Below are 23,521 nucleotides of genomic sequence, written 5' to 3'. Positions count from 1 at the left end.
TGACTAGTGTTAACAAACGATTAGCCACAGCTAATTCTATTATTTCTGCTGAGCATGCAAAGCTGTGTTTGTGCATACACGTTTTTCTATGTAAAATATTTGTTTTTTTTATAGCCTATATGCTTGGAAAAAGGATGCTCCTTTTGCACTGAATTGTAAAGAATAAAGATTGCCCACTCTATCAGCTCAGGAAGTCTTCATTCTATTAAAGACAAGGATGCAAGCATTATGCTTTACTTTCTTTTATTTGCAGCCACACCAGCACTTTAAAACTTAACTTTAATACTGTACATTTATGTTCTTACAAAACCACAGTTATGGAAAACCAAAATGGACTAGTTTAAACGCTTGTTTCACATCTGCATGTGATCACTGTAATCACCCGGGAACTACTAGTCCCATGATACTCATGTCTCTGGTAGTCCAATCCTCCCAGCTCTGCGCCTATCAGAGGGCAGCCTCCTGTATAAGAACCCTTGTGCCCAGGTCCTTTCCTCTTTCTTTGTGTCTGGCCCTTAAACTCAATAGTCTCTTCACCAACGGAGCGATCCTCTCGGGATGAACTGTTAACAATCCTCGGAACTGAAGGCTTTAAGGTCAAACGCGACCAACTTGAAAGAACATTACTCCATTTCGTGAGTTTATTCATCCTGTAGCTTTCTGCTCATTTCCTAAAAGGAATGGAGAGTCATTATGAGGGTGGGAATGAGCAACGGTGTTACAAAGTTAACCACATGACAATGCAACTGATATGTTACAATTCTGGGTGGGATATAATGCTTGCCTCCTTGTCTTTAATAGAATGAAGACTTCCTGAGCTGAAGCGTCGGCAATCTTTATTCTATGACAAGACAGGAGGCTCGCATTATGCTTGTTCAACGCTGTTCACCACCCTATTAGGTATTTCCGATACAGTCTTAAAATAGAATGTCTTGAAGGTCGACTCAGAGGACCAGTCTGCTGATTGCATAATGTCTTGTAGCGACACCTCTGTAGTAAAAGCTTTCGAAGCCATCGCCCCCCTGGCTGAATGCGTGCCAAAAAGAGACAAGTCAATTCCTGCCCAATGCATTATTTCTCTCACCCATCTAGCAATGGTCGCTGATGCTACTGCATGATAGGGCTTCCTGCGCGTAATGAGTAGCTGGGTCACTCCCTGTGGCCTAATATGCGCTTTTGCTTTCTCATAATCTTTGATACATTGCGCTATGCAAAGCTTTATATTACTAGTGAAGTACGGGTAGTCAATCACTCTCAAATCTGTTTTTGTCATTTTAGTAATGGTAAAAGATATGCCATCCGGATAGAATATTTTCCTATCGATTTCCAGAGCTTTGACATCAGAAACTCTCCTACAGGCTGTAAGGCAAAGCAGCATGGCTAGCTTTCCCGATAACTGAGATCGGGACAAGTTCTCGTTATCGGGCCATGTAAGAAAGAGGCGAAAAACGTCTCTAACATCCCACAACACTTTGTACTTGGGCATAGGTGGTCTTTTGAGCTTCATCCCCTTGAGTAGACGTACAACTGCTGGGTGATCGCCTACCGCGGAATCGCCTATCTCATCATGGCCCGCCCAAATGGCTGACCTATACACTCCCATTCCGTTTCGCCGCCTTCTTGAAATTTGAAAGCTAGGAAGTTGAGGACTTCTACTAAAGGGGCTGAAACGGGATCCATCTCGTACTACGAACACCACCTGGACCACCCTTTCCATGCCGCACTATAGCTCCGAAGGGTGAAAGGCGCCCAGGAGACTCTGATACAATCTGCATCAAGTTGGGAAATTCCAGGCAAGTCCCATCTTTTCCTGAAACCCTGCATGCTATCAAATGTAGCGAGCCCGCGGTCACTAGCAGGTGAGGATGGCCGGATGGGTCGAGAAGAAGGTCCGGCTGCTGAGGCACTATCCTCGGAAAATCCGTAGAAAGTTCCATCGCTACTGGAAACCAAGGTTGTGCCTTCCAAAGGGGGAGCACCATCACAATCTCTGCTTGGTCTCTGCGAACTTTCGCTAGAGCTCTGGTGATCATAATGAACGGCGGGAAGGCATAATGTACTGCCCCTGTCCAGGGTTGCAGGAAGGCATCTGTGCCCGCTGCATCCGGGTCTATCCTCCAGCTGAAGTACCTTGATGTCTGGGCGTTCAGTCTGGACGCGAACAGATCTATGTGTAGGGGCCCCCATAGATTCTGCAATCGCTGGAAGACTTGGCGGTGTAGTTTCCAATCGCTGGAGTCCACAAGATAACGTGAATTCCAGTCTGCTACTTTGTTCTGCTTGCCTAGTAAGTATTTTGCTGATACAGAGATTCTGGTTTGAAGACAGTAATGCCAGAAATTCTTCGCTAACTCAGCTAGCATTTTGGATTTTGTGCCTCCCAATTTGTTTATGTAACGCATTGCGGAGATGTTGTCCATCTTGAGCAGTAAGCAACATTTCACCTTGTCTTTTGGAAAAGCATGCACTGCGAAAGATCCCGCTAACAACTCGAGACAATTTATGTGGAGGTGTAACTCTTCCTCTGACCACTTCCCTCCTGTCTGCACATGTTCGCATCTGGCTCCCCAGCCTGACCTGCTTGCATCTGATTCTATTACTAGTTCTGGGGCGTCGCCGAAAATGGCGCGGCCGTTCCAGGCCTCCATATTCTCTAGCCACCAGTTGAGCTCTGTGAGGGCTTTGCGGTCCAAAGTCACTAATTGGTGGTATCGCAGGCCTCCTTGTAGATGTTTTATCTTGAGCCTTTGCAGTGCCCGATAATGGAGAGGACCCGGAAATATTGCCTGAATGGAGGCTGCTAGAAGACCTACTACTCTGGCTAGTTTGTGAAGGGAAATAGTTCTTTCTTGATCGCTCTCACTTTGTGACCCGGGAGCTCGAGGGAGGCTTTCACTGAGTCTATTGTGAAGCCTAGAAAGTCTATCCTCTGGACAGGACGTAGTTGGGATTTGTCTAGGTTCACTAGGAATCCTAGCGAGGTGAGGAGTGAGAATACCCATTGAACATTCTAGAGTAGCTTTTTCTGATCCGCAGACAAGAATGTCGTCTAGATAGATGATGATACGTATGCCTCTCTCTCTGATGGCTGCTGCCACCAGTTTCATGAGCTTGGTGAAGGCCCAAGGAGCGGAGGACAGACTGAACGGGAGACAGGTGAAGCGCCATACTTCTCCCTTCCATCGGAAGCACAAATATTTCTGATAAGAAGTTTCTATCGGAATCGTTAGGTATGCGTCTTTGAGATCTAGACGAGCTAGCCAGTCTCCTGAGCGCAGAAGGTCTCGGAGAAGATGAATCCCCTCCATCTTGAAATGGTTGTATAATACCCATTCTTTTAAATCTTTCAGATTGATTACTGGTCTTATTTTGTCCTCTCTGTGAACTGGGAACATGTTGCTGAGGAAACCGGGATCTCTCTGGAGTTCGCGCTCTATCGCATTTTTGCTTTTTAATTTGCTGAGCTCGCTGTGCAGGAGCGCTGCTTCCTCTTGCACCATAACTATGGGGCGGGGTTCTGTTCTCTGCACTGGCGTACCTATAAACTCTATCTGTAGGCCTGTTGCTGCCTGTAGCACCCATGCATTGCTTGATAATGCTTGCCATTCTCGCATGTAGTGGAGGGTTCTTCCTCCTACACTCCGACATGCTGTACTCACCGGCTGCTGCCCCTGGTTGTCTGTAAGATCCTCTTCCCCTGTGGCCTCTGGGGAACCTCGATCTAGCCGGGAAGAAGGAGTCTTGTTGTCTGGAGTTCCAGTACTGGGCGCACTGATTGTAGGGCCTTCGTTGGGAGTTATAGCGACCGGACGAGCGACCCCTATGTCGTCTGGTCCTGGCAAAAATCCATCCTGGAAAGATTTTTCTGATTGAAGTCTGGGCTTTCTTTAAAGCGGAATAAGTTCCTACGAACTGCGCCATTTCTTTAGCGAACGCCTCGCTGAACAACAGACCTTTGGCGCCTTCGCCCGCCTCGTAGATGGCCAGGTCGCTCAACTTGTTGTCAATCTTCAATAAGATTCCTCTTCTTCTTTCCGAAGATAAGGCACAATTGGTGTTGCCCAATAGGCATACTGCTCTTTGCGCCCAGTCGCCCAGGACGGTTGCGTCTATTGGCACACCTGTATCTTTTGACTTCTCAGTGAGGTCCATAATTTTTGCTAAAGGACCCGAAATGTCCAGGAGCTTATCCTGACATCCTTTCCAGGCTCGGTCCACGCCTTTCCTGACGTCTCTAGCTGTTTTGGTCACAAACGTAACCATCTTAGAGTCTAAGTCAGGGGTTTCTGTTAGTTTATTCGGCAGCTCTGGTCTAGGACACTGGGATCTCATTCTCGATCTTACCTCTCTTTCTAGAGATTTTCTGATATGCTGAGCCATGTAGAGTGCCACTCTAGGGGAAGGTACCCATTCCGAGGACTTGGGGTGCCGGATGGCTTCGGGGTCAAACATGTCTGCCGTATCTTCTATGATTTGGGGGTCTTCCACACCTCTACTGATATCTTCTTCTTCCTCACCCCCTTCATCATCGGGCGAATAGCCCTCGTCATCGTCCCCTAAATTGTACACCCCTGGGGTAGGGGGTCTATCCTGGCCGTCTCTATTCTTTGCCAGGAAGGCTTCTTTAAGCCTGGCGACAGGGTCGCCTGTTAATTGGGGAACAGTGTTAACCCTTTCAGTGTTGCCCGTGGGGGTCAAAGAGTGCTTGCTCTTCCGGGCTACTTTACACCCCTTCTTCTCAACCCCTTTTTGGGGGTGTCCTGCTGACGTTCCTTCATCAGGGCTACTAGCCCGTCTTTTCCTAGCTGTGCTCTTTTTATGTTGTTCAGCCATTATCATTTCCAGAGTCTCCAATCTCTTGGTAATGGGCTGCACCCCTTGAGAGACCGCCTGCTGCAAGGAGTCTCCGAGTACCTTCTTAAAACTCTGTGTCAAGTCTGATTCTTGCTGGGAAGGATCCTCTTCCCACTCTTCTTGACTCCACTCTGGAGAAGTGGAAGGGGTGTTGGTGGGGGTGACAAACTGAGCAATAATCGAGTTGTTGGCAGGGCCAACTGCGTTGAAGTCAGCAGATGAAGGCTCTTCAGGCTCTACACACGTTTCTGAGGAGCAATGTAGTGTGTGCCTGTAAACCGCTTCTTGCGTTTTATAAAGTATTCAAAAGATATATATATATATATATATATATCTTTTTTTTTTCGAAATTAATCTGGAGCTCTGGTTAACTACTTCCCTCGTACGTGACTGCAAGCGCAATGTGAGCGGAAGCTAGAATCTCTGGGGAAGCTGGGAAAAACCTGAGGGGGTTCCCGCTCCCACCGGTCCTAATGGCCGCTGAGTTCGCCGGCGCCGATTATTACAGAGCGCGGGGCTCAGCAGCCTGAAGCGAGCGGAATTGCTCGCGGCTCCGGCCCTCACTCGCTCTTCACAACACTCGAACTTTCGTGAAAGAAGTCTAATGCACGCTTACTGAATGTAATACGCTGCGCAACGCTCGCACTTCGCGTTCAGGTAAACTCCTTTGAGGAGAATGAAACTAATTCCATGTGCGCTACGGTGTAATGCCATACTGATATACACATATCAGACCCTCCAGCTTTTAGCGATTTTGCGATCCCGCAAAATGACGCGAAAACTCCCTTTTTGCGCAAAATGCTGTGAAAACTGCTGTTTTTGTGCAAAAACAGCCTCCTTTTTAAAAAAATTACATTTGCAAAAACTACTGTTTAAAAAAAAAAATACTCAGGGTGCCAGTTTCTCAAAACTTTTTTTTATGCAAAAAATTAAATGCGCTAACACATCTAATCACTTGCGCCCAAAAAAAGAGCAGCCCAGTCCACAAGGGACACCTGAATGGGCACATTTTATATGCGCTCCCATTCAGATGGCCTTTTTTACCTCCTTGAGCAAATCAGGGGGCGTTTCTGCCAATTTAAAAGCGCATCCCACATTTCCAAGCAAGATGCACTTTTAAGTATGAAGAAATTGTAGGCAACCCTACGTGCACGGGATGTGGGGGTGCCACTGTGACAGGGTCTTTCCTGACCCTGTCATGCATTTCCTTTAAAGGTATGAACTGCTGCTGTGTCGCTTGCATTTCTGTTCCTCAAACAGGATAAAAATGCATTTTTTGGGTCGCATTTTATAGTGGCAGGCCCATGAAGGGCCTGTCCCTGTGAAAGGCGCTGAAAGCTTGCAGAACACTGTCGGGAGAGCGCTTCTATGCAAGGTACTATTCATTTTGACCCACAAAAATCGATTGAATGGAATGGTACAATTTTACCCATTTCGGACAGGACCATTCAATCGATTTTTATAAATACCGAACATGTGTTGAGGGGGTGTCACCCGCTCCCCTTGTACAGTATTTTTGGGCTTGGGGATTGCACGGGTGTCCCCCGCGTCCTCAAAATTGGAGGCAGGGGCCAGAAAAAAAAGAACATGACTAAAAAGGGACCCTGCAGAGTCGGATCCGACCCGCGTTAGAGACGGATCTGACACTGCAGGGTTGCAGGGGAAGTGGCTGCGACCAAGCCGTTGGGGGAGGGGGTGGTGGTGAAAGGTACATTTTGGGTTGTTTGGCTGAAGTGCCAATCAACTTGCGGCGAAATTGACTATGGTCAGTTCCGCCGCAAATAATTACACTCCGGTCAAACAACCCAGAACCCTATTCAAGGCAGCTGGCCAGCGCAAAATTTGCACTACAGCTCAAGCCAGTGGAAATGTGCCAGTCACCTTTGAGAATAAAGTGATCTGCTCATTTCCAAAAATGGGTTGTCTAAAAATAGCATATCCTGGGCTCTATTTTTAAATGCCCCATTTTTTGAGGATCTGGGTCAAAATCTACATTTTAAAAAAATTGTCACACTATGAGAGGGAAAGGAGCGAGAGGGAGAGAGTGATGGGTGAGATGTGAAGTGATAGGCAAGAAAGCAGAGAGAGAGCAGTGGGTCAGAGGAGGAAGCATTACACAGGGGAGCAGAGGAATCAGTGATGCGGTGGGCCAGAATTCTGTGAGCGAGCGGAGGTACAGAAAGTAGAGGGAGCGTGTGATCAGTGAGCCTGAAAGCGGAGAGGAAGCGGTTAGCTGGAAAGAGACAGTGAGCTGCAGATTGGGAAAAAGGATGAGGGAAGAGTGCGATAGAATGGGAGAAAGGATGCAAGATGCAGAAGCAGCACAAAAGAATGAAGGACTGTATATTGCGGGAGGAATTGAGAGTGTAAGGTGTGAGTTGGGAGTATGAATTGGAGTGTGGCAGGGGCTGGGGAGTGCAAATTGTGACTCGACAGTGACATAGCAAGTGAGTATTTGTATGACAGAGGTTAAGGAATGCAAGTTGTGATGGGGAGTGGGTGAGATGTGTGTTGGTGAGAGGTGTGTTGGTGTTTGAGGGATTGGAGAACATAGAAGGGGAATATTTTCAGCATTACAACAGATAATGATCAATTTAGTTAATACTATTAAATAGGCATGCACATTAAACCAAAAATGTAGCCAAATCTAACACTGTTCTGCCAAGCCAGAGACATCTGGGACTCTTCCTATTAAATGAATCCAAAAGATACATAATGATACCCTGGCTCTCTTGTAGGCTTGCACTCTGCCTCTTTCCTGCAATGTTGCAATCTTAGACCCTCCAGTTAATAAAAAATGTCCCGCAAAAATACCGCAATAAAGGTTTGTGCCGCAAAATTTGCCATTTCATGCCGCAAAATCCTGGAAGGTCTGACATATTACAGAAATTATAGAAATATATACGTGACTAACGATCCTTCTATAAGCAAAGATAGCGAAAAAATGTCACTTATTTTATGGCAGCAAAAAGAAAGAGGAAAGGACCTGGGCACAAGGGTTCTTATACAGGAGGCTGCCCTCTGATAGGCGCAGAGCTGGGAGGATTGGACTACCAGAGACATGAGTATCATGGGACTAGTAGTTCCCGGGTGATTACAGTGATCACACGCAGATGTGAAACAAACGTTTAAACTGGTCCATTTTCGTTTTCCATAACTGTGGTTTTGTAAGAACATAAATGTACAGTATTAAAGTTAAGTTTTAAAGTGCTGGTGTGGCAGCAAATAAAAGAAAGTAAAGCATAATGCGAGCCTCCTGTCTTGTCATAGAATTGCGGTGGTTGGGAAGGGGAAATTGCCTTCCAAACTCTTTGGAGATTGTATCTCACTAACTATGCATGCTCACAAAGTGGCTTACATCATTATTCAGTTGTCCACATGGAAAGTAATGTGCGCACGAAGGCTAATCATTTACGCACTTGGGAAATAATAATTAGAGGGATCATTGCTAGTAACAGAATGCATAGCCCACTTACCCAAAGGATTGAGTCAGACCGAGGAAGCAACTTTACCAGTGAAGAGATGGTGAAGATGTGGGATATTCTAGGGATAAAATGAAAACTCCACATTGCCTACCGCCTGGCCTCATGTCAGTTGGGACATCCGGTTGTCGCTTGTCCTGATGGCTATTAGGTCTACACCATCTTCTGCAACAAAGATGTCTCCATTTGAGCCCATGACCAGACGAATAATGGTGTTACCACAGCATTTGCTCTATAGGAGTCAGGAGCAGACCCTGGTAAATGTGTCCTGTACGTACTAATCGTGAGTACATTGAACATTTAAGGAAACATCTCTGGCATGCTTTTGCTTATGCTCAGCGCAATTCAGAAAAATCGCTGAAGGAATGAAGACCTACTATGATCTAAAGACCACCAAGAAAGAGTATGAATATGTGACTAGGTTTACATGTACAATTTTCAAAGGAATCAGGCCAAGGAGCGGAAATTCCCCCCCTCTTGTTGTGGTGTCTTTGAAATTGTAGATAAAATATCAGCTGTTGCTTACAAGATCCGGAGAACTAACAGAAGAAAAATGGGTCCACATCAATCAGACACGCTTTGCGACTGATTGATGGGTCAAATGAAAGTCAAGTAGAGGAACCATCTGAAGAATGAAAAGGAAGGATGACAAATCAGACCGAAATATATACATAAATATATTCAATGAAAAACTTTGTTAAAGAGACGTTATGGTTAAGTTGCACTAATAAAAACCTATGATATTCAATGAAAAAACGTTGTTAAAGGGACGTTATGGTTACAAGTAAAAATGAAAAACCCCAGAAATTTGCCAGATATGGTAAGCTAAGCAACCATAACTTGCACCACCACCGTGCACTGCTGAAACTAACACCAAGGACATCAGAAATGACATCACAAATGTCATTGATGACATCACTGATGACATCCCATGTGAAATAAATTTTGATGAAAAGTCCAAACAAGGGGTTGTGTTTATAATGTTGGTTACATGATGTCAGGTGTGATTGTGTAATGTTTAACATGTAATAACTAGCTAACAATTCAAGACTTACTACACATTTGTGCTAGTACAAACAATGCACATGAAGACCCACAATGCATACAAATTAAGGCACATACAGGGAAACTAAAGTAAGGAAGAAAAAAATAGCATAATCAGAAAATGTTAATAGCATTAAAGTTTATCTTCATGTATACTAATGAATTGTGTGTTTGAGGCCTGTCTATTGCCCCATGTACATGCACCTTTTGAATTTTAATATCCGGACTGTCAGTGAACAAAACCACCTGGCTTAGATATTTCAGTGAACAAAAACAAATGGGCCAGATATGTGATGTCATCAATGACATTTGTTATGTCATCTTTGATGTTCTGGGTGTTAGTCTTAGCAGTGCACGGTGGTGGCGCGAGTTATGGTTGCTTAGCTTACCATAACTGGTCAATTTCTGAGGTTTTTCATTTGTACTTGTAATCATAACGTTCCTTAAAGATTTTTCATTGAATTTCATAGGTTGTTATTAGTGCAACTTAACCATAATGTCCCTTGAGCAAAGTTATTTCAGTGAATTTTATAGGTTTTTATTAGTGCAACTTAACCATACCATCTCTCTAACAAAGTTTTTTCAGAGAATTCCATCGGTTTTTACCAGTGCATGCTATTTTCTTACAACTTACTAATATCATACTTACCCCAATATAGAACGTCTTTGTCCAATTTACAACATTTCACCTTAAAACTCTGCCATTTGCCACCTTCTAGCATCATTGTTAACACTTCTATACTTTTTCCACAGTTTTTGCTTCAGTCAATGTCCGCAAACCTCTGACGTCATTGTGGACCTTCCGGACAGTGCCACTTGACCATGTGTTTACGCGCAGCATAATAATTTGTCCATGAATGCGCTTGCACTTTGCGTTCGGGTCCTTGCTTCCAGGACAGTTCTGAACTGTATTTTCATCTGATCTAGGAACTTTCAAGCTCAAAATGTACCCTTACACAGCTCCTACACCTATTCTTACTCATTATCCATTAACAATCTAGTACAAAGCACATATTTGGAAGAATAGTAGCAAAACTGCTATTTATCTTAAAAATGGCATCAGCTATTGCCACCCCTCCTCCCAAGAGACACCACCACCATGAGCTGGAGGACCCACACAACAAAAAAGCACAGTATTACCAAAGACAATGAAGAGAACCAAAAATATGAGGTAGAGGAAGTGCCTTCCTCAAAACACCCAGAGAGAATCATGGGTGTGGCAGTTCTTTACCACTGTTGGGAATGTCCCAAAGGCTAAAGCTACAAAAGTGAAATGCACTTAGTGCAACTTTGTACTCAGTCGCAGACTACCGCACATTACTCCTACAGGACCACCTTCATGCGGCGTCACACCAAATCCAACTACTGCAATGCTCTCAGAAAGATTGTTCCTTGCTTAGCAAATAGTAGTCTACCTCCACATCATCTTCCTCAACCAATACTGTGACCACACAGCCTACTTCTGTGGGACACAAAATCCCACCAGCTACCTTGCAAGCAATAAAAGAGGCTGTGGATCCTTATCTTTGGAAGACAACAGTCCTCTGTATATACTGCAACACACCACTCTGCAGGGGGAAGCAATTTCGACACGCGTTTGAAGCTGTTATCAAGGAGCACGAGAAACAATGCCCACCACCTTAGAAGCAACACACGCGCAACATCTTCCCCTGTCCACCTGCCCCTCCATATTAGTGCTTGGTGCCTCTTCCATCATTTCCCTCTTCACCTTACGTTTTAAACTCTTCTGCAAACATTTTCTTTTTTTTTTTTAAACAACAAAAGAAAGGTTCCTTTAGGAACCACCTTTCACAGTTAAATAATAGAACTAAAAAAAAATCTTATAGACTCCATCTGCTTTACATTTCTCAGTAAAGTGCATAGACTCAATACGTTTTTCCAACATTCCATTAGCATTTTGTGTTCTGCTAATGGGAATAATGTGACGTTCATCTCCCGTTCCAAGGGCCGGAACGGGGGATAACGGCCCGGCAGCCCAAGTTATCGGCCCAAGTGAAGTGTGTCTGCGGGTGACCTTGATGCCTGCGGGCTTCGGCGCATTATAAATAAATAAATAAATAAATAACGGGCCCTCCAGACCATTATCCTCCATTGCAGTCCCTGCAATGGGGGATAAAGGCCATTAGCACCCCTGGTTCCCAAAGCGGGAACCCGTGATACTAAAAAATAGATTTTTCTTTCTACAGCGTGATGGCGGCGCCGTACCGCTGTAGGAAGGAAAATCCTTTTCCAAGATGGCCACCATGGAAAGAGAAGGTAGGGCTCCATACAGAACCCCTCTTCCCTTTCCATGGCAGCCTGCAGAAGGTGAAGTCAGAACCCTATGACCATATTACCAAGAGGACATTTTATTTCACTTTCAAATCTATCCTACTTTCGAATAACTGTGCCACATAGCCAGCCGGTCCAGGTGGACATGGCCACTTTAACACCATTTTTCCTCCCTTGGGGTCATGGCCAGTAGCCAGATTTTCCGGGTCATGACCTTATAACATGACCCAGACAAGCTGGCCACTGCTCATGGCCACAGGCTATAACTCAGTCACCAAAGGTATATCACTATTTTTTGTACTTACATTATGACACTTGTCAAAAAATAAAACACAGGCACATTTGCAAAACCATGTTTTAAGGTCCTTACCAATACTCCTTATACGAGTTTGAAATCCGCTCATGTTTTATTTTTTCCAAAATGTATGTACATATAATAGTCATATGATTTAGCCCCCACTTGACAAAATCCATTCAGTCTTTAGACTACATTGAAGGTTGGGTCTATAATCTTTCTGAAAACATTTGTCCACATTTGCCAAACGGCGACTAAGTTAAAAGCCATCTAAAAATGTCAAGACCCACCTCTAATTTAGCCCCCTCTTGTGAAAATCCAACCAAACTTAATAAAAATATGTATATGTAGATTTCAAATTGTTTTGCAAACTTTTGTGCAGATTCGTCAAATGGCACATTTATAAACCTTCACAATATTTTGGAACCCCCCCCTCTTAATTTGTTCCCTTTTGACAAAACAGCTGCACATTTTCCAAAACCATTCAGAATCAAGTCTAGAATAAAATTCCGCAATTTCATGCATCTTCGTTGAGTGGCGCCAAAGTTATAAGCCATCCAAGAACTGCTTTTCACCAACCCTGTCATGCTGAAATAGGCATAGATGTCCCCGAAAAACTGAATTGTTCACAAACATCACAGGACTGCCCATGAACATCCGGACTGTTTGCAGACTTTGGGGGTAAAAAACACCTGATTTTTGGCTTCTTACGGCCACATCCCATCCCATCCTCATCACCACTCACCTCCCTAGAGATTGTGTGAAAAGTTTGACAAGTGCAATGTTGTGTTTTTTTATGTTTCTACTGCAGTTTCCGCGAACACCAGCGGGTGTCCGTGAATCCAATGTAAAAGAGGACGAGATAACCACTGACGGGCCCATAGGCCAGTGCTCACTCTCTAGTACTTGTAAGATAAGATAGCTGCACCATGTGAGGAATGGGGGTGCAGGATTCACTTACTCCAACACGACTCAATAAGGAGGACTCAGTAGTTTGGCAAAGGGAAGTCCGTTTAATGACAAATACATCAAACAGGGAAACAATTGGAAATCAGCATTCTTGCGATCACCTGTCTCGCTCCGACTTCCACGAACTTCAGTTGAACAGTAACTTTTATACACAAAACTCATCATCATTGACGTCTAACTCTACAAAACTCGTCATGCAATATAATTGGTTAGGAAAGGTAACTTAAGTATAGGTGCTTTATCTGTATACCTGTATATGGTAACAGAGAATGTGGATTGGATAACTCTTATCGGGTGGGCGTCTATGTCCAACTCTCGACATCACGCGTGACAGACGTCATGACAACTACGACGTCTCATTGGTTCTACAAGCTATAGGACCCTAGATTATTTGGTCCATTGTGATTGGGTGGGTTACACCCCTAGACATAAATCTCCACTTTAATTAGCAGCATGCAGAATGGACACCCAGGTGCCTCATGCCCTAGGATTCACCCTGCCTCCTTTTTATCAATCAGTATCTTTGGGCTATGTATCAATTAGTTGGCTAGATATGGCCTCGAAACTGTAGCCTTTTATCAGGAAAAGTTATGGCACCCTCGGGTTCTGGGTGACATCAGACGTTGGTGCCTCCTTGTGCTTGGCAGGTCACGTGTCTGTTCACCATGAATTTGCTTCAGTTTCCATTTTTTCATGTATTTGACTCACCACCTGCTTGGGACCCCCTTATCTTGACCTTCACGGCGCTGGCTGGTATGCTCTTAAGTTTCGGTTCTCCGGAGTTGCCACTCTCCTCCCTTCCTGGAGTTGACCTTGAATTCTCAAGCATGAGCTACTTCTTGCTGTGTTTCATTCCGCTCTTCCCTCCTGGCTTTTGCTGGAATATGAATCTCGGCCTTGGTGGCCCTCTTGTAGCCTGGGCTTAGTTCTGCTTTACAAAATGGAGTCGCACTAGTATAGCGTGCTTCATTGAGCTAGATTTACACCAAATTTACAAAAGCACGCTTTCGAGACCATGCCGTCGCTCCTGGTGCAGATTTGGTGAAAATCCATCCAGCGTTTTTGGGCTGTATGTGTGATTCAGAGCAGGCCATATACTTTTTTTTGCAAAGTTTGGTAAGGATTCGTCCAGGGGAAGCAAAGTTATTGAGCAACTTAACCATAACTAAATGGCCACTACCGCAGGTTGTGTAATATATATATATATATATATATATATATATGTATAAAACACAGAGTAATCTTTTTGGTGTTATTGTACAAGTAAAACAAATTAAAATGTGTTTTGTGTAACGGAAATGTCATGTTATAACTATATGTTGTTGTTGTCAATTCTATGTAAATCTTCCAGGGGAGAAATGTGAGGAAAAAGTACTGAAACTCTTTTTCTATCTTTTACTAGAGAACTAACCTCCTTAACTCCCAACCTGTAGGTGAAAGCGGTGTCCGGTGAGAAACCCCAGGGACCTGGAAAGGAAGGAAGAAAGGGGATGCCATGCTACACCCTCCAACCCAAAGATGGAAGGGGAGGCTGGAGTGCCCACTCCCAAAAGAAGGAAGAAAAGGAGGCGCCATGCTATAACCCCCAAACCATAGATGGAAGGGGACACTAGAGTTCTCACTCCCTGCTGAAGAAAATTACGCCTAAGAAAAACCCCACTTTCCCCAACAAAGAGTCATGAAAGAACAGGGGGGGTGCGTGGGGTGTATTTAAAGGCCACAAATAGAAGTCCCTTTCTATTTACAAAAGAAGGAGGAATCAAAGATCCCTGTGACAAGATCCCTCTAAAACCATACTGGAAAGGATGTAATAGCTGATTTGGACCAGCATTGCAGATGATCCAACACTATGGTGGTAAATACATTACTGGTTGTATCTAATATGGACAAAAGCTGATAGTTGTCAGGGGCAGTTCTCGTTCCAGCCTTAAATACAGATATTAGTATCGAGGTCCATGAGGTAGGTATATTCTTTTCTTTACATAACTTTTTACAAAGTAAATATATCATCAGGACCAGCTATTAGGGTCATGTTTATTGACGCTTGAGGCAAGCCGATTCGGGCCTAATTTACACTGCAATGTCTTTCCTAGAAAACTTCAGTGGCCATTCATTCGAAGTATCATCCACAAAAACAGCAGGAAGCTCTTCGTACATGGAGTACAACAGGTTTTCTACCCATTTGTCTTCACCTATCGCATTTAGCGGTTGAGATATAGAATCACCTCTAACTTTATTTGGCATATTCCACACCGAACTGGTGCCTCCTTTTTGTAAGATGCCTATCATCATCTGCCACTTTATTTTTATTTTCTCTGATTTTCTGCGTTTACGCCAACACCTTTATTTATTATTCAACAATTTATTTTTTTGAATATAAACATTCATGGGAAGGCATCATTTCTTTAGATTACGAATTTCCTTACGATTGGTTATGCTTCGCCACCAACAGCTCACAATCATAGGATTAATTCAATTTCATCACCATTCATGGTGCTGATGTCAGTATCCAGGGTTTTAATTAATTGCTATGTTTTTCTAATCATTTTCTTAATATTAGATACATTCCATTTAATTTTAGACCCACTGCTATTAACTTTAATATTTATGGGACCCCTTCCATTGGAACCAACATGGGAAATATTCAACTTAGCATAGATAAGAGAATGGTCACTATATGGCATCTGAATAACTCCAATATCACTCATATGCTCAAGCGCGTACACATTCCCACAAATGTAATCTAAGGTGGCAGATTTACTGCCACTGTGCCAAGTGCATTTTCCAGGGGAGTCACTTTTTGTTTTTCCATTAAGCGACCATAATTCCCATTCCATCAAAAAATTATTCCACACTACCCTCCTTACATTACTGCTAGGCTTTTCCATTACATTTGTTACTGCAACATTGTTGAAACTCAGGGTCATCAAGGTGGCACCACACTGAGAATTAAAGTCAGCACCTAGGATTATCATATTGGTTCCCACAATTAGGAGCCAATCAGTAATTTTTAAGTCAATCAAATCATGTATCTCAATGGTACATTTTCTAGTAGGCGGGTCATAAGTATTAATAATTAATATATTAGGGGCAGTAGAGCGATTTGTTTGCCTTTATTTGAATTGCCAGCACATTGTTAGGTGAATTTCTGGTGGTCGGCAGAGCCGTACCCGGGGTCCGCGGACCTCCAGCTGTCGGAAGGCCCTAACTCCTTCTGTGTCCCAACGAAGTAGAGGGGCCACACAAGAGCAATTAGTTGGTGCTGTTAATTACAAGGAAACGGACAGGGACAAATACTTGGAGCGTAAGGTCCAGGCCACTTGTCATCTTAGTCGGACTCGCAGACCCTTTTTGTACCTGAGTGATGTAACATTGTGCCTCAGTGAAAGGGGTTATTGGAAAAGTAGAAGTCAGTTGGTACGCTTGGTTCATCCCTACAAATTGTTACTTCTAAAATGTTACATGGGGAGAGTAAGTGATTGGTTGTTGTTGTAATGTCTTCAGTGGTTAGCCCCCCTGTGCCCCGATTGGTCCATCAGCGAGCCCCCTAGCCTGGGACCATTGTCGTTCCCAGCCCGCAATGTACCTGGTGCTGGCAACAATGTATGACTATGTGTCAGTGGACGACAATGGACAGGTCCTGCTACTGCCATTAGCACGCTCCTTTCCCATCGCCGCCTGTGTCTATGTTGTTAAAACGTTGTTACAGGCGGGGTCCCAGACGTGGGACACCAGTGCTTCTTCAGTCTTCGGGAATTGGCATTGTATCAGGTCTGCCTGGTCACGTGTTGAGAGACCGTGGCTGAGGCAGAATTACGGGGATTTGATTTGTATTTTGCTTCGGGTAGTCGCAGCAGTGGCAGGTGTCACCTTGGCTTGGAGAGCGCGGAATGTGGATTGCAACATCGTGACCTTGGCTGTGGTGGCTCCAGCCAGGGGCTGTTCTGCATGCTCAGCACCTTGTAGCTACGTATGCTCTGGGCCTGTCGACTTTGGTCTGAGGCCTACTTCAGCTTGGTTGCATGTTGTGGTATAAGGTCCATGAGGCAAGGGGGTGTGCGGTGCGGTGTGGTTCTTTGTACATCGATCTATTTATAGGGTCCTGTCTTCAGGCTTAATAGCATGAAGCCTCTGCAAGCATATGCACTAACTCTTGCAGTGTCTTGCGTTTCTGTGAAGCGGTTGCTGGCCTATTGCGTTTCTGTGAAGCGGTTGCTGGCCTATGTGAAAAATAATAACGATCTATGTCTGTGAGTGTACACGGTCCGCTAAGCCATAGCACTGAGCGTGTTCTTCGTGTGGGTTGGTGTGTGTTTGATCTAGGTGCGTGGCAGCACATGTGTTTCTGTCTGCTGCGGCTATGTCGTTGTGTTATCTCTAACGATGGCAGCTTAGGTTGTGAAATGTTTAGTCAAGCTGGTCCATGCGATCGCTCCCAGCTCCGTCTTGATTCCCACCTCGTGCTTTGGGCGGGATGCGGCCTGGTTTCGCAGGTGGAGCAGGATCATGATGTGCATTGGCATCTGGGACAGTGGGAAAAGGTGTGAATTCATGTGGCCGGAGGTTCTTTGGCTGTGACGTTGTTTTCCACAGTTTGTACGTAGGTTGGGGGAAGGGACCATCCCATTTCTCCTCTTCAGTCCCCCCTCTGGTCGACTTGTCGACCACAAAGTTGTCCACTCTTTTATTGTCTTGTAAGCGCCATACCTTTGTTATCCCGCCTGGTGTCCATAGCAGTTGACGTGATCTTCGAATGACAAATACATATATACACATCTACCACCGGGCTTACAATAGACCCATTTTCCAACATATGACTTCGTATTTTGTGGATTGTAGACTTTTATAGATGGTAGGTACAGGTCTGCTTCTACTATCTGTTGGCGTAGCCGTTCTTGTTCCTTGAGGATGACATCCATGTGTAATTCATCAACTGCAGGCATGAGGATGTGCATACCAATAATTTCTTCTGCTGTACGTTTTGATCTTGCCATCCATAACTTTATTCCTATCAGCGATGCCATGCCCAGTATTATACATCCTGTTAAGACCTTAAAACCATCTGCTTTCCCAGCACTCAGGTTCACCTCCTATCTCTATTGCGCTCCATTTACATGGTAGATAGTCCAGTGGCACTACTTTTGTTTCTCCTTTGTTTGGCCCATCTGTTATGTACTGTAGTGCTTCAGTGAGTTGCCAATAGTTGTCGAACATAGGTAGTGTTTTAATTAAGTTATCCTCGTATGGGTATGTCGACCTTGATTTCCACCTTAGTGTTGCTGTTTTACCTTGGAATCGTCCTCGTGTCTGAAACACCGCTAGATATAGGAGACACTCTGCTGTGGGCACTGGTACTTCAGTGGCCACAAATGTTCGGGAGGCGCTCATGGCATACGGGATCAATGAGCAAATGTAACAGTTGCTCTTTGTCGTATCTTTACACATTTTGAACATGTGTTTATACCACATGTTGTTAGAGACATGTGCGGATTCTGTAAGATATGTGTCTACCCCATGTATATCAAGGGAAACACTACATTTACCTCTTCTTACCTTTTGTCCCGTGCTACTCGTACCACCTGACACAGTGCTCCTTGCAGAGGAAGTAAGGGAAATGTTAGTATTGGGTGTTGCGGGTGCATGCAAAGCATAGTAGGCCTGCCAGACAGCGGCAGTTACCAGCCAAGTGGTCAGGAATACCCCCAACATTGTAATCACAATCTTTGCGACCACTGACATGTTGATCTTACCTTCGCTGTTGTCCTGCAGTTATTGAGTTGAGATGATATAGGTGCCTGCCTGAAATTGTCTAAAATGTTGTGTTGTTACTGTTAGTATTTGTTACTTAAACCCTGCGGATCAAATAATCATTCAATGCCCATGCAAAAATCTCCTTCCACATCCTCCTAACTGCCCTCTTTCTGAGATGGGTAGGGCCGCGTGGAGGTGAGGGTCTGACCGTACTATGAATTGGATAAAAGCGTTATAATAAACGCGTGGCCGTCTGGGCATTGAATGGGTTGGCCTTTTAATCCCATGTATAAACTGGTGTGATTATGCTTCTGGGTGGTCAATGGGAGGCAACATTTAAGCCTGGGCAGTGATCAATGTGTTTCTATCAAATATTTGCATATAACATTACAATGTGCAAGACCTGCATGTGCGATACAAAAAATAAGAGAACATGCACGTGTTTACGTAGTGTTGTGCGTATTGACGATACCCCTATCAATATCTGTTGTTTATCAACTTTCACTGATCACTTATTTTATTGCCTTCTTCATTATTCCAATATCATCTTCACATTTAGAACTCTATTAATTGTTCAGTGCGGACATTTTGTGTCTGCGATCTCCTGAGCATAGGGTGGGCTGTGGCTGTGACTCGTTTATGTCCTTAGGGGTATCTAATGCTTGTGATGTGTCTTTTCCATTGTCTGTCATTGCTGTTGCCGATGCGTTGACCCTGTCGCTGCTGTGATGCGGCGCAGTCGGTGCTTTGTAGGGCTTGATGTCGTGGATAAGTGTCCAAAATGTCTTTATTTGGTAATTTAACTTCTCTGGGTGCCACCTTTTCTATGACATGTGGCCCTGTAAATCTAGGAGCATTCAATTTTGTCCTAAAATTCCTAAGGAGCACAGTGTCCCCTTCTTTTACTGCACACTCGCCTGTTTGGTCCTCATTGTTAGTTGTTTCCTGTTGATCGTTCTCTGACCTGCCCTGTGTCTGTTGAATCTGTTGAGAGATAAAAGAGGCACTAGTAACCAGAGAAGTAACATAGTCATACATTTCTTGTTTAAACACATAGTTTGTTCCTTCACAGTCATACATGGCTCTTGTGGGTAGCGTTAATGGGAGGTGCATTTGTCGCCTGGTCACCAGCTCGTGGTGCGTGAGGTGGTGGTCTGAGCCAGGCTTATTTCGGAGCTCGAACAGGGCCAGAGGAAGGCAGTAGAGCCAGCTCTTCTTTTGGGAGGCTGTTGAGGCGTTCACAGACATCATTGGTTTGCGGGTGGTACGCACAGTCAAACTTATGTTTGATCCCAAGTAACGCAGTAATGTGCTGGAATAGTTCATTCATGAAATGTGGACAGTTGTCTGACCTCAAAACTTTGCAAACCCCCCACCTTGTGAACACCTCCCTCACAGGAAATGTTGCTGTCCGAAGTGCATCGGCATGGGAGCACAGGCCAGCCTCAATCCACCTTGAGAAGGGGCACACTACCACAATCATGTATCGGTAGCCTTGGCATACATTGATCATATCGACGTAGTTGATGTGCAGGTGTAAGAAGGGTCCTTAAGGCCGTGGTATTGTTCCTTTGATCACTTGTAACGTGTGACCGGCCGTAAATTGTTGGCATGTAAGGCAATTGCTGATGAAGTTTGGAACGTGCGCATTTAGTTCGGGACAGAACTATGACTCTTTTATTCATGCTGCAATTGCCTCCTTTCCTGTATGGGTGGGGTGGTGTAGTTGGGCCAGCGCTGTTTTTAGCAGGGCCAGGGGCATAATTACTTTAGGGTGTTATTTTGTCTCCATAGTGCATCTGTTGGGTACATTGTGCATCCTCTTTTTACCCACAATTCTTTTTCTGTCATTGGGGCTGCCGCCTGTAGTTCCATAATCTCTTTTGCCGTTTCTTTCTTCTAGAGCTAATATGAGGGCCCCTAATTCTGCTGCTTGTGCTGAATATTGTGGGGGTAATTTGACACATTTTACTGGCTCGCTTTTCCAGTCTTCCCTTAATCGCACTACAGCTGCACCTGTTCTTCTTATGCCATCACTCTGATCAATGTTTGAGGACCCATCAATGTACAAGACATCACCTTCCACTAGGGCGTCTTCCTCTATCTTGCGAGTGGATGAGTAGTATTCAATAGCATATGTTCAGTCATGAGCATGTTCACCCTCAGTTACCTCTTCTGCTATGAACTGTGCTGGGTTAACATTGTTGCATCTCACTATTTTCTGTTCTGGTCTTGATAGTATTATCTCATATCCCGTTGCCCTCTGGGTAGTGAGTGTGCTTTTTGGTTTATGCAGAATTGCAAAGAGGGCATGCTCTACATACAGTGTTGTAGAGCAACCCATAGTGATGGATGATGACTTTTCTACTGCGAATGCTGCAGCAGCCAGGTGTTGTTCGCACAGGAAGTGTCCCATCATTACTGGGTCTAGGTACCCACTATAAAATATGAGAGGTGTGTGTCCCATGCTTGTTTTTTGGGTGAGTACTGCTTTCATTACTGCACCATCACAATGCAAAGAGATGTAGAATTCCTGTTTGTAGTTGGGAGTACCCAGAACTAGTTCTGTTGATATGGCCTCTTTTAGTTTATTAAATGCTTCAGTAATTTCTCTCATCCACCCCAACTTTCTCCCCCCTCTTTGTGCTTCCCTGAGGGCTGCCAGCAGGTACCTGTGTATGTGCTGTAGTCAAATACCCATGTTCTGCAATAATTGCACAGGCCAAAGAATTGCTGTAACTCTCGTACCGTCTGTGGCTGTGGCATATTCATTATTGTCTGGACTCTTTGTGGTGCAATGTTCTGCCCTTTTTGTGATATTATATGCCCTATGTATAAGACCTGTTCCTGGCAATACTGCAGTTTCGCTTTGTCAACCTTGTATCCTTTCTTGGCCAACACTATGAGAATTTTCACAGGGTCCTTCCTGCACTCCTCTTCGGTGGTGCTGCAGATGAGAATATCTTCTACATATTGAAACACTGTGCTCTGAAGCTCAACATTTCCTAGGTCCATCTGTATGACTCTGTTAAAGATAGATGGTGACTCACAGTATCCCTGGGGTAGCCTTGTGTGTTTCCATTTTATGTTGTGGTATGTGAAACTTGTCAGGTCTTGTGATTCTGGATGTAGTGGTATCTAAAAGAAGGCATTCTTGAGATCGATTACAGTGAATCAATCGTGATGTCTCTGCTGGTATCCCACACAATATCGTGGCAGGGTTAGCTGCCACCGGGTACTCTGCCTTTACAATGTGGTTGAAGGGTCTCAAATCTTGTATGAAACACCAAGACCCTACCTTGGCCTTGTGCACAGGGTACACCGCAGTGTTGCATGGTGATTCTGATGGTAGCAATATATCCCTTTCTATTAGGGCGCTTATTGTTTCATAAACCCCTTCATCACCTTCTTTTGACAGTGGGTATTGTCTGACTGTGGGTAGTATTGCTCCCTTTTTCAGTTTTATCTTCACCCCACCGATGCTCTTTATGCAGCCTATATCATAGGAACTCGTTGTCCATAGTGAGGCAGGTACAGTAGCCAGATCTTCCTTGCAAAAATCAGGTGGTGCAGGGTGGGGTGCCTCTAGTGCCATTGACATCTTTTGCGCTACCTCCTTGTATGTTGCTTTTAGCCAAACATAAACACTCATATGGAGCACTATCTCGCCATCTCCTTCTTCGTCTGAGAACAGTTCCTTGGCTGACACCTGCGTTAATCTACACCACTCCGCCAGTGCTATTACTGCTCTCCATGCCTTACCTTCCTCGTCCACAGTGTGAACGGTGATCCAGTCCTGCCTGGCTACAATTCCTTTGATGTCTTCTGATATTATGGCCACTTTTCCCTCACCTGTGGGCGTTTCTGGCCTGAAAAGGTAGGCGGCAGGTCTTATCCATACTTTACCCTCAATTCCTGGTAGCCACGCTATTGCCATTTCTGTCCCGTATTGGAATATTTCGGCATCCACTGGTTCTACCCTTACCGCTGTCTTAGCACAATAAGCCTGCAGTATGTGCCTCGCCATGAGCATGTGTATGCCTGGTGTGGAGCACATTATGCCTTTGTCAGTGAAGGAGATGGTCATGTTTAATCTATTCATGATGTCACGCCCGAGTATATTCACTGGTGCTTGTTTTGAATATAACAAGGGCAGAGATAGGTTGTGATCTCCGACTGATAAGGAGATGTTATCAGTAAATGGAACCACCCCTCGAGCCCCAGAAACTCCTTGAGTGTTCATGGCATCGCCTGACAATTTGAACTTCCCCTCCCTAATGCTGGAAGGATCTAGTGGCTCCTGTGTCAACTAGGAAGGAGTATGTCTTGTCATCTATTGCCACCTTGCGTGGTTCCTCCCCAGGCTTAGGTGTTACCGACAGGATGGGACATAACAAGGAAGTCTGTGGGTGTCCTATTGGGGGAACAATGATTGTCCACTACCTGTGTAGGGGTTATGTCCCATGACCGTTACTCCTCCCGTACGTGTCTTTGGTACCGTGGTGTCCATGGGTTGTTGTGGGTCCTCTTGCAATTATGTTAATTGCTGCACTGTGTGGATGTGTTGTTGTTGTGCCGTTATCATTTGCTGTTGTGCCTGCTGTTGAGCGGCTTGGTGTGATATTTGCTGAGTGTTGGGCATCACGTGTGGTTGCTGTTGGGGCTGTGGTTGTGGCATGGTACATTGCTGTCCCATCTGCACCTGACCCGTCTGTTGTGCTTCTTGTTGGTAGTAATTGTTTGGTCCCCCTTAGTAACCATTTTGTCCCTGTTCACCCCATCCTGGTTGTGCCAGTCTTGCCCTGCATGTGCATGCTACATGTCCTACCAACCC

At 44.7% G+C, this 23,521-nt stretch overlaps 1 long non-coding RNA gene across 1 annotated transcript in view; it reads right to left on the bottom strand.

Annotated features, from left to right (window-relative positions):
• Positions 1-226: 226 nt before the first annotated feature.
• The window catches only part of LOC138504404 (uncharacterized), a 59,186-nt gene continuing 35,891 nt past the window's right edge, over positions 227-23,521 (bottom strand). The window contains exon 2 of the long non-coding RNA XR_011279880.1: positions 227-671. This is a non-coding gene — a long non-coding RNA (uncharacterized lncRNA). The remainder of the gene's footprint in view (positions 672-23,521) is intronic.

Source organism: Ambystoma mexicanum, chromosome 1p (genome assembly GCF_040938575.1).
Source record: "Ambystoma mexicanum isolate Mex_15411 chromosome 1p, UKY_AmexF1_1, whole genome shotgun sequence".
Lineage (NCBI taxonomy): Eukaryota > Metazoa > Chordata > Amphibia > Caudata > Ambystomatidae > Ambystoma > Ambystoma mexicanum.
The sequence above is the reverse complement of the archived record's forward strand: the minus strand, read 5'-3'. Positions and strand labels throughout refer to the sequence as shown.